The sequence below is a fragment of the Cupressus sempervirens genome, chromosome 11 (genome assembly GCF_028749045.1).
Source record: "Cupressus sempervirens isolate cs-2001-9-10 chromosome 11, ASM2874904v1, whole genome shotgun sequence".
Classification (NCBI taxonomy): domain Eukaryota; kingdom Viridiplantae; phylum Streptophyta; class Pinopsida; order Cupressales; family Cupressaceae; genus Cupressus; species Cupressus sempervirens.
Genome location: NC_143128.1, coordinates 829,775,183 through 829,788,138, shown reverse-complemented (window position 1 = coordinate 829,788,138; position 12,956 = coordinate 829,775,183).

Below are 12,956 nucleotides of genomic sequence, written 5' to 3'. Positions count from 1 at the left end.
TAATGTATTTTTTGGTAAGATGTCCAAAATAGTCTAAAATAAAAAGTGAGATCGGCGGTCATACAAAAAGGGTACCCATACTTGCACAGTTGATGTGGCATCATTTCATTGGTTACTCTCACAGGTGAGGGTACATTTCACTCAATTATGGATAGTCATCATTGTACTTACAACTTTAAAGTCACAATGATCGGTGCAGTATTGTTAAAAAAAGGATATTAATTCAATAAATCTGGATCTTAAATCAATAAGTGTGGGCATCCAATCAATGATACTATCACATCTATTGGAACACGTTTAGGTATTGGATCCTTTCCCCTATGAAAGTATGAGCTTAGGCTAAAATATTTTTGGTTGAGAGTGAGAGACTACGAGTTACCTATTCCACTGAGCTTCATCATTTATGATGTTGGAGCCTTGCACTAAGCAAGACTTGATCATGGTGGGCTCATTAAGAACCATTCAACTTCCCAAAAAACTAAGGTTTCATTAACTTAGAGAGAGTATTTTAGAATGCAATTGTTGTCTAAAATTAATAAGTCAAAAATTAATTATGCAAACTTAGTGACATGTTTAGGTTAATTTCACCCATATTCCCTAACAAGACGTTATATAAATAGATTCAAGACAAAAGAGCGATACAAAAGTGGCAGCAACAATTTAAAGTTCTCATATTCTTGGTTGACACCTCATTTTTTACCCCTAACTTAATAATTTAAGGCAGACTAAATAAATTTGGGTGTTTTAACAAACAATAACTAAAATACATCCGCATATGAAAATTATCTCGCACATCAAAAAGTAAACTCTTGGTCAATAATTATCATATGAATGAACTTCATTGACCATATTCTCAAAAGATATTTCTAACCAAAATCTCATAGAATAAGGTTTGAAACATCAAATGATAGTTTACATAGATTTTCCCTATATTCTCTTATAAAATATAATAGATTGTTGAACCCTTAGATCTGCAATTTAATAACTTTTTAAAAGAGACAAAAAGCAAACATCAAATAACAAAAATATATTTAATGGATACATCCCCTCAAGCTAATTAAATATTAAATATTGGGGTTAAAATTGTGGACACCAAAAATAGTCTCTTCACACTTATATTTTAATATCTCTTGAAGAACTATAGTTAATTATTAATTAATTAATTATATTTTCTATGTTTTTTTTTTTTTTTTTTTTTTTTGGATCAATAAATGGCAAAATCCTTAATTTTATTTATTAATATAAGTTTTTTACATATCCACTGTTCAAAAGGGCACTGGTAGGAAAGAATGGGGAAGAAAACCTCCAGTCTTGCCTGGGACAATGTCCTTTATTTTACATGTATCTTAGGGGCATACCCCAACAATTACATCATGCTTTAATCCTTCTCAGGATATTGATCCTTTTAAATTATCAATTTAAACCATTTATCATACAATTTACAAATATGGTAGTTTCCAAGGGATTTCATGAGCCACTGTTATAAAAGGGCGAGTACCAAGAAGATTATCTTTGACAATTGCTGCTTAGCTTGCTTTTTACTTGTTTGCTTCAACACAAAACCAAACAAGAGATACTTCCAAAGAGAGGGAATTAGTATTGTTAGTACTCAATATAATGTTTTGGTTAATTCCTCATGATAATATCACAATCATTCGATTTTGGGACATTTTATATTTATTATTTTTGTATGAATTAATTAATCATCCAGGCTTCAAATTGAGATCCATTAGATGTTACTGGATCAGAGAAAGAGGTACCAATTTATATTGGAAATTTGTAATTACTTCACATCCTATATTTATCAGAACATCTGTTTATCTATGTTGACACTCATATATACATGCTTACTCGTACTGACATATATATATCAATGCCCCACATATAATTACATATGTTCCTCTTTTATAGACTGCAAAGTTATTACCAAGTCCTTACCATTTTGTTATACATTGAAAACCATATCAAGTAATGACTAAGTACTGAGAGAAGGGCTAGATGGTAATAACAAATAAAGACAAGGAAGGGCTAGTATAAGCTGAGAGTGAATTTTCACAGACATAACATTATTGTCCACATAGAAACCTTCCTACAATTACTGACAGCGTGAAAGTAAAATAGGGAGTGAAAAAAAACTTATGCAGGAAACAAGATGATAAGCAACTTGGTCATAATATGCCTCATTGGTTCAGATAAAGACATAATATTAGAGTCAATTAATCATACTGTGTTATATTTATCCCATAAGATAGTTTTCCTATAATATGGAGCAGAGAAAGTTTCCACAAAAGAGAATTGACCAGCTCCTGCATATACTATTAAACTGTATAGATTTATCCATATTCATATATTTAAACCCTATTTCCATTAGCCTTTGTTCTACAGAGTTTCAAAGAGTTGTTACTTATGGAAAGCTACTACATTTAATCAAAATTTGCTCTTATCTAACCTGTTCTAAGATATTCAAATTGCGAGAGCAAACAAAATTACTCTGTTTCTATAGTTTTCTCTGTGAACACCATGATAACTTCTGAAATATCCATTGGATCCTCTGACTGGAAGTTGGGGGGAAACACATATGTTGTTCTGGCTTTACTGGATTTGTCCAAATTGGGAGTGCAAAAGGAGAGTGAAGGAAGATTATCAAAATCTGAACCCGGTTCTATGTAAGCTCTGGTGGATGTGAGATAATTAAGAAGCCATTCCTGGCTATTATCTTCAAGGATTCCTCTCCATCGCAACAAAAAGTGGATGCTTGCCTCCATGTTTGCCCACTCCTTGTTGAAGGTGGGAGGGTCGCGGATAAGGATAACAGGGCGAGTGGGGTGTAAAGTGGTATCAAGAATTCCTGGGGGTAGGGCCATGTAAAGTTCAGGGAGAGGAATGTGATTTTTGTTATCAATACTCATTATTGCCTCTTCTAACCCTATTAGCCATACAGGATTGAAAATATTGTAACATAGACGAATAGTATCCCATTTATCAATTTTGGCCCTTATCATGCAGCCTATGAACAATCCTATAATATCACAATTTGTTTTCCATGTATATTCATACCTGAAAATGCCTTCTCCAATTGCCCTACTAATTGCAACTCTTGTCATGTCATCAACTGGATTAAGGATCCGAGTCCATCGTTCCGGTGTTATATTCCCCCTAAAAGCCATAGTTTGATTTTCATTTGCATGATACAAGCTGATGAATGCTTCCATTGTTTTAGCTAAGGTGAGGTGGAAAAAATAGGGGATGAAGATTCAGCTAAGTATAGAGGGCCGATGGTTCTAGAGAATTTGAGGAGCTTCTAGAAGTTCTAGAAGGTTCCATTCAAGCTTCCTAAGAATTCAAATGCCTAGTTTTGCTCTATTTGTTAAGAAGTTCCAAATGTTCAATGTTATTCGAAGGGTTAAAATGAAATAACCTTATACAAATCTTTATTCTTGAATTTATTTGTTCTGAATACAATATGCCATCCCTTCCATTTAAAGTTATTATTTTAGCGGGTAAGGACTAATCTATGGTTTAAGTGTTTTAACGTAAGGGGCATGAGGATCTATTTACTCCAGACCATATTTATATTTTCATATAGCCTGCTATACATAAATATAATAATTTATCTATATATAATTACCTTATATGTGTTAGAATTCTTTAGAATAACTGAGAGGGGGGGGGGGGGGGGGGGGGGGGTGAATCAGTTATCCAAGGTCCAAATGCCCTATTAATACTTTTTCACTACTTTTAATGAATTCGTACACTTTTCATCCATCCAAACTTTAAATCAACCATATTAGCAAGTTACAGCAAATCAACATGCAAGATCAACACATGACACAATGATTTACGTGGAAACCCAATTTGGGAAAAACCACCAGTAACATGCTACTTGATTCTCACTCTTCTGAAGTGATGCCCTGTTAAAAGCCTGCCCTGTTAAAGGCTTACAACACACTGTTAAATGTGACCTTGTTAAAGGATTTCACCAAACTGTTAGGAATGGGCCTGGTTAAAGGACTTTAGAACATTCACTTGGAATGTCACCCTGTTAAAGGATTTATCTCATCGCTATTAAACCAACCTAAGTCCATAGGATTTAAACTTTATTGTTACAATTGCTAGAAAGTAACGATAATGGTCTTTTGATCTAATATAACTTACAACATACTTTGCAAATTTCAGATCAAGCTTTCATTTCAATCCTAATGCTTGGCTTCAATCACTTCAGCTCTGACTACTTGACTTCTTCTCAAGCTTCGTCTCCTTGAGTCTTCTAACTCATTGTACCAATGCATCCATATCAGGGGTCTTCTTACTGAAACAGAGTCAGTATGCTCTCTTATCTCCTTTGCACCTCCTTTAGCATTTCATGCTTTCATGCTTGACCGCCTCTCTCTCTTACTATCTTTTCCATGAACTTATGTCTCCTTAAATAGAAATCTGATTTGCCTTTGCTGCTCATTTCTCCCTCTCCAATTTTAGGGTTTTGAATGGATTAGGTAGGATACAATGTATCTACCTCATATCTTGTTCTTATCTTCAAACTTCGTCAGTTGTATCCTTAAAATGTTTTACATGGTGTTTTGTGCCACCAGCTCATCATTCTTATCTTCCATTTTAATTCACAAACTTCTAGATAACAACCTTGTTAGCTTAGATCTGGCGAATCTTCGATTTTCAAAATAATGCAGCAACTCGGCATTATTGATTTGCTGGTGCTCGGCATCTCTGTGTTACTCGGCACCTTTCTTTGCTCAGCACTTGATATCACTCGGCACTTGAAGTTTACTCGGTACTTGAACTTGCTCGGCACTTGAAGTTTACTCGGCACTTACTAGGAATTTGCTCGACACATGAAGTTTACTCGGCACTTACTAGGAATTTTCTTGGCACATACTAGCTTTCTTGGCTCCTTCTCTCTAATGAACTTAGTTGAGCTTTACAAATGTCTTAGCTAAAACCTTACATCTTTGATATGTTTCAGTGTGCCCATTCTCTGTATCTTATAGTATGTCATCAAATACACTTTTTCATCAATGGCTTAGTTGATCCTTGTACTTCATTACAACATCATAACTTCAACCTTTCTCTAGGTGTTCTAGTTACATCTTATTGATTGCCTCCTCCTTGTCAATCAACTAATTGATAGTATTTGGATCACTAAAGCAATTGTCATTCCTACAAGTAGCAAGTCTGACATCAATGACAAAACAATGATTGAGAACATTCTTTACCAGTTCCATATATCATTCCAACAACTTTTCTTATGATCATTTCAATCATTTTCAACAATCTCCCTCTTTGGCATTGATGGCAAACCAAAATCAATTGATCAACTTAGTTACCACCAAGATTGTATACGTTGTCTGCTATATTTCTTTGCTATTGCATCTTTTACTACTGATCTCATATATCTCCCTCTTTCATATATATTTCCCTCTTGCTTTATATTGATCAGGTTTCACATTTCTCCCTCTTTGACATAAATGCCAAAGATGTAGCATCTTTATTATCATGCAAAATATGAGCTTTGGCTTCTTGTTGTTTTCTCCCTCTGTCATCATGCTTGTGATTGATTTGGAGTTTCTGCTCCTGCTATCATCCTCTGCATCACTCTTCTAATATTTCAATGATTTGTTTCTGTTGATGCAAGGCAACATCCTTGTTGGTTTAAACTGCTTGAGTTAGGGGTATTACCCCCAACTTGCCTCTAAGATATTCATAAGCATCCTTGGGCAATGGTTTGGTGAAGATATCTGCAATTTGTTCCTTTGTGTGAATGTATTCCAACTTCACTTGTTTGTCTTCTACCAATTCTCTAACATAATGATACTTGATTGCGATATGCTTGGTTTTTGCATGCATCACTGAATTTTTGGATATGTTTATAGCACTTGTATTATCACAATATAATATCACAGGTTTTGTTACCTCTTCTTTCATTCCTTTCAATAGATGTGTGAGCCATACAATGTTTGTGCAATTGACTGCAGCTGCTACATATTCTAACTCTGCAGTGGACTAGGATGTACATGTTTGTTTCTTGCTAGTCTAGGTAACTAGCCTTTTGCCTAGAAATAATGCACCTCCACTTGTGCTTTTTCTATCATCAATGTTGCCTCCCCAGTCTGTATCTGTGTATGCATTGAGCTCAAATTTTTCATTATTTTTGTAGTATAGACCAAAGTTATCAGTTCCTTTAAGATATCTCATTATTCTTTTTACTGCTATGAGATGATTTTCTTTGGGATTAGTAGAGAATCTGGCTACTATTCCAACTACTAATGCTATGTATTGTCTACTATGTATAACATATTGTAGTTTTCCAATCATGGATTTGTACATTGTTTGATTGACTTCAGTTGATTCATCATTTTTGGACAGCTTATTTCCTGTTGCCATTGGTGTGCTGACTGGTTTGGATTCCTCTAATCCAAACGTTTTAAGAATCTCTTTGATGTACTTTGATTGTGTCACAAATATACCATGTTTGAGTTGATGTACTTGCAATCCAACAAAGAATTTGATTTCTCCAAACATAGACATCTCAAATTCATGTTTCATTTTTTCAGCAAAGCCTTTGCAAAGCACTTCCTTTCCACCAAACACTATGTCATCCACAAAGATTTCAGATACAATAATGTCTTTACCTTCTTCTACTTTGATGTACATGTTGTTGTTATCATCAGTTCTTTCAAATCCAATTTGCACTAGATACTTGTGAAGTCTCTCATACCATGCTCTAGGTGCTTGTTTCAAACCATAGAGTGCTTTATGTAGCTTACACACCATATCTCTATTGTTTTCATCAACAAATCCTTCTGGTTGTTCAATGTAGACTTCTTTTTCTAGTGTACCATTTAAGAAAGCAGATTTTACATCCATCTGATAGACTTTAAAATCTTTGTAGGCAGCATATGCAAGTAAAGTTCTTACTCCTTCCATTCTAGCAACAGGGGAAAATGTTTCCCCATAGTCTATTCCTTCTTCTTGAGCATAACCCTTGCATACTAGTCTAGCTTTGTTTCTGGTAATCTCACCATTCTCATCTAGCTTGTTTCTGAATACCCACTTGGTGCCAATCACATTCTTGTCAACTGGTCTGGGAACCAGACTCCAAGTTTTATTTTTCTTTATTTGATCAATTTCTTCTTCCATAGCTTTGTACTAGTCATCATCTTGTAATGCACCATATACTATCATGGGTTCAGATTTGCTGATCAGACATGATTCATGTCTTAGTCTGTTCCTTGTCATTGGTCTTGCATTTTTGTCACCAATTATCTGTTCAGCAGGGTGATGTCTTTTTACATATTTGGATAATCTTGGCTCTGTCCTTGTTTCCATGTTTGATCTTTCGAATTCAGGATCACTATGCACTTCGTTGTCAGGTTGTTCTTCATCATGTGTATTATCTTTAGAATTAGATTGTGCATTTTCTTCATTTTGCAACTCGGCTTCTGAATGCAACTCGGCATTCACTGGTTGTGAGTCGGCTGAAACTGAAACTTGTTGTTGAGTTTCAATTTGATTGACATCATCCTCATCAACAGTCATTCCTTCATAAGAATACACAAAGGTTTTGTACTCTTCCATTTTCTTTGGTACTTCAGCTTGGACTTCTTTGTGCTCGTCAAAATTTACATTTGCACTTTTCACAATTTTGTTAGTGTTAATATTCAAACACTTATATGCCTTACTTCTAGTGGAGTAACCAAGAAATATACCTTCATCACTTTTTGCATCAAATTTTCCATTTCTAGCATCTTTAAGGATAAAACATTTGCAACCAAATACTTTGAAGTGTTTTACATTGGGTGAATGACCATACCATAATTCAAAAGGTGTTGTATATGTACCTTTCTTAACTTGTACTCGGTTCAGTGTATGAACAACTACACTTATAGCTTCTCTCCAGTATTTTAGAGCAACAGTCTTTTCCATCATTAGTGTTCTGGCACAGTCAATCACAAATTTGTTTCTTCTTTCAGCAATTCCATTTTGTGGGCGAGTTCTAGGAGCTAACGTTTGTCTTTTGATTCCTTTATCATTACAGAATATCTCGAATTCATTTGATGTGAATTCACCACCTCTGTCTAATCTTAGGCATTTCAAGCTTTTTCTTGTTTCCTTTTCAACTCTAGCCACATACCACTTAAACATTTGAAAAGCATCAGATTTTTGCTTTAAGAACATAACAGTCATCATCCTAGAATAGTCATCAACAAACAACATTATGTATTTATCTCCTCTATAGCTTTGTACTTCCATTGGACCACATAAGTCAGTATGAACTAATTCAAGTACTTCTTTAGATGTATAGTTTTTGCTCTTGAAACTTGACTTAGTCATCTTTCCTAACTAACATTGTTTGCACATAATATTATCAAGCTTCTTCAATTTTGGTAAACCTCTGACTTTCTTCATTTTACTAATCTTGACCAGATTGTCAAAGTTGACATGACATAATCTTCTATGCCATAACCATTCATCATCAAATTTTGCAATAAAACAAGAAACATCATCCATATCAAGGTAAAACAGATTACTCCTTGTTTGATGTCCTTTTCCTATCAGTTTACCATCAGTATTATAGATTTTTGCAGTTTATTTTCCAAATTCCACTTTGCATCCTATATTGCCTAACTGTGAGACACTTAGTAAATTGTATTTTAATCCTTCAACATAGTATGCATTATCAAATGAAATTTGTTCTGTGAGCTTAATGGAACCTTTTCCTTTGATTTGACATGGAGCATCATTACCAAATCTAACACTATTTCCATCATACTGAGTAAAGTTAACAAACTTACTTTTATCTCCTATCATGTGATGTGAGCATCCACTGTCTATGATCCACCTGTCATTCTTGTTCATACATGTTACCAGTGTTGTGGGTTCTTCTTCATCGGATTGATCCTTCATGGCTACATAAACAACTTCATCATCAGAATTTTCTTCAATAATATAACACTTCTTACCTTTTTCTTTGTAATCTCTCTTGTCATCATCTCTTCTAAATTTGTTTTTGTTGCCTTCCTTGTAATCCTTTTTCTATGAACACCTGGCTACAATATGACCTACTTCATTGCAATTGAAACAAATGATAGGCATCTTATCTTTGAATTTTCCTTTACCTCTGTGAAATCTTCTAGCAAGCAATGCTTCCAATTGTTCCACATCTTCCTCATCAGTGCTGCTGTCACTCGATACATACTTCATTTTTCTTCCTTTCTTTGATTTCACATGTTCAACATCTTTTAGTGATAACTTGGCCTTAAAGGCAGATTCAACATTCTCTAGTCTGTAGTTGTCAAAATTAGATAACTCAAATGCAATGAGTCTACCTATTATACCTTCAAAACTTAGATTGTTTCCTGGTATACATCTTAGCTCTTGTATTGTTGATACTCTAATAGCATAGATAGGAAGCAAGGTTCTTAAGAACTTACTATTAATAGTATCTTCATCCAATTGACCACTCAAGCATCTTATTGCACTTACCACTTCCTTTATTCTTGCACCATACTGAGCAGCGTTCTCATTTTCCTCCATTTTCATGTCATCAAACTTTCCTCTGAGACTTTCTCTTTTTGCTCTTTGTACATTTTGATCTCCTTCATAGATGTCTGATAGGGCTTTCCACATTTTGAATGCAGTATCACATCCTTTGATATCATCAAATTCAGCATAGCTAAGTGCAGAGGCAATTTCCAACATTGTCTGATTGTGCTCTTGCTTGTTTTTCATATCTTCTACAGTAGGAGCACCTGTTGGATCTACATGTTCAGTGACAATTGAATTTTGGGCATAATCTCCTATGGATCCAAGATGTAGCTTCATCAAGCTTTGTCATGCAACAAAGTTGTCTTTATTGAGCTTGGGAACTTCTCTCTTAGGCATTTTGATCTTTTCTACTTATAGTTCCTTTAAACTGAGTCAGCAGTAAGGCTCTGATACCAATTGTTAGAATTCTTTAGAATAACTGAGAGGGGGGGGGGGGTGAATCAGTTATCCAAGGTCCAAATGCCCTATTAATATTTTTTCACTACTTTTAATGAATCCATACACTTTTCATCCATCAAACTTTAAATCAACCATATTAGCAAGTTACAGTAAATCAACATGCAAAGATAAAACATGCAAGATCAACACATGACACAATGATTTATGTGGAAACCCAATTTGGGAAAAACCACCAGTAACATGCTACTTGATTCTCACTCTTCTGAAGTGATGCCCTGTTAAAGGCTTACAACACACTGTTAAATGTGATCTTGTTAGAGGATTTCACCAAACTGTTAGGAATGGGCCTGGTTAAAGGACTTTAGAACATTCGCTTGGAATGTCACCCTGTAAAGGATTTATCTCATGGCTATTAAACCAACCTAAGTCCATAGGATTTAAACTTTACTGTTACAATTGCTAGAAAGTAATGATAATGGTCTTTTGATCTGATATAACTTACAACATACTTTGCAGATTTCAGATCACGCTTTTAGTTCAATCCTAATGCTTGGCTTCAATCACTTCAGCTCTGACTGCTTGACTTCTTCTCAAGCTTCGTCTCCTTGAGTCTTCTAAATCATTGTACCAATGCATCCATATCAGGGGTCTTCTTACTGAAACAGAGTCACTATGCTCTCTTATCTCCTTAGCACCTCCTTCAGCATTTCATGCTTTCTTGCTTGACCGCCTCTCTTTCTTACTATCTTTTCCATGAACTTATGTCTCCTTAAATAGAAATCTAATTTACCTTTGCCGCTTATTTCTCCCTCTCCAATTTTAGGGTTTCGAATGGATTAGGTAGGAGACAATGTATCTACCTCATATCTTGTTCTTATCTTCAAACTTCATCAGTTGTATCCTTAAAACGTTTTACATGGTGTTCTGTGCCACCAACTCATCATTCTTATCTTCCATTTTAATTCACAAACTTCTAGATAACAACCTTGTTAGCTTAGATCTGGCGAATCTTCGATTTTTAAAATAATGTAGCAACTCGACATTATTGATTTACTGGTGCTCGACATCTCTGTGTTACTCGGCACTATTGGTTTTACTGGTGCTCGGCATCTCTGTGTTACTCGACACCTTTCTCTGCTCGACACTTGATATCACTCAGCACTTGAACTTGCTCGGCACTTGAAGTTTACTCGGCACTTGAACTTGCTCGGCACTTGAAGTTTACTCGGCACTTACTAAAAATTTACTCGGCACATGAAGTTTACTCGACACTTACTAGGAATTTTCTCGGCAAATACTAGCTTGCTCGGCTCCTTCTCTCTAATGAACTTAGTTGAGCTTTACAAATGTCTTAGCTAAAACCTTACATCTTTGATATGTTTTAGTGTGCCCATTCTCTGTATCTTATAGTATGTCATCAAATACACTTTTTCATCAATGGCTTAGTTGATCCTTGTACTTCATTACAACATCATAGCTTCAACCTTTCTCTAGGTGTTCTAGTTACATCTTATTGATTACCTCCTCCTTGTCAATCAACTAATTGATAGTATTTGGATCACTAAAGCAATTGTCATTCCTGCAAATAGCAAGTTTGACATCAATGACAAAACAATGATTGAGAACATTCTTTACCAGTTCCATATATCATTCCAACAAATTTTCTTATGATCATTTCAATCATTTCCAACAATATGAATCTATGCTTATATGTCCTGAAGTACATGGAACTTGAGTATTTCTATTAGGGTTCTTAAAAATATTAATTTGTTAGTTTATTATTTGATTAAGTAAATAGATGTCATTGCCATTCGCTCCTTCATTAGCCAACTTATCAGCCTCACAATTTCCTTCACGGTGGATATGTTGAATAATAACTTCTTCTATTTTGTCTAATTTTTTATTTACTTCTTCTAATTTAGAGTTGATTTTCCAATTCGGAGAAAATCTTTTCCTTACGGCATTTAGGATGATTTGTGAATCTCCTTCAATTATTAATTTTTTAATTTTATGTTTGTTACAGTATGAAAGTCCTTCATTTACTGCTTCTAACTCTACCAAGTTATTGGTTGTAATACCTAGGGGTTTTGTTTTTTTGACAAGCCATTGTCCTAGGTGATCTCTTAGGTTAAACCCTATTCCAGATACCCCTAGGTTTTCACAGGAGGCTCCATCAAAATTAAGTTTTTTCCACCCTTGAGGGGGTGGTTCCCATTTGCATTCTTTGCGTGCTAAGGTATTCTTAGAATTGTAATATAATGAAGGATTAATTAACTGAGGCCAGTGTTTTTTAATTTTTGCATCCCAAGTTGTAAAAGTGCCTTCCTGTTTAGGAGTAATTATTTAAGACTTCAGTTATGGCTATTTCCATTTTATTGACGAATTGAGAGATTGACATTTCAGTGTTATTGAATATTCTTCTATTTCTCTCTTTCCATAATTCCCAAGTTACAATTGCAGGAGTGACATTCCAAATTTTATCATAAATGTTTATCTCTTTGCTTTTAGGCTATCCATTGATATGATCCTTCTAAGTCTCAGGAAGGGGCGATGTCCAGCTGAGTTTTCTCTTGATCCTATGCCAACATTCATTGGAGAAGCTACATTGGTAAAGTATATGATTAACTATTTCATTGTTGTTGTTGCATAGAGAACATCTAGAGGGAACTTGGAATCCCATTTTAATTATTCTATCAGCAGTGAGAATACAGTTTTGGAAAGTCGCCCACAGGAAGATTCCTACTTTGGGCAAAATGGCAGGATCTCGACAAAGATTCATAAGGATATTGATTTCCTCCCATCTTTGAGAGTTGAGGATCGCATTGTATCCTTCTTTAACTTTATATGTTCTGTCATTAGATAGAGCCCATCTTAAGTTGTTTTTTCTGTTAGTAAGATGGATTTTTTGGTCTTGGAGGATACCTTCTAGCTTGGATTGGTCAATTAAAGATATGTTAGTGTTGGATAGGGGTTTCCATTTCCATGGAGTATCCTCA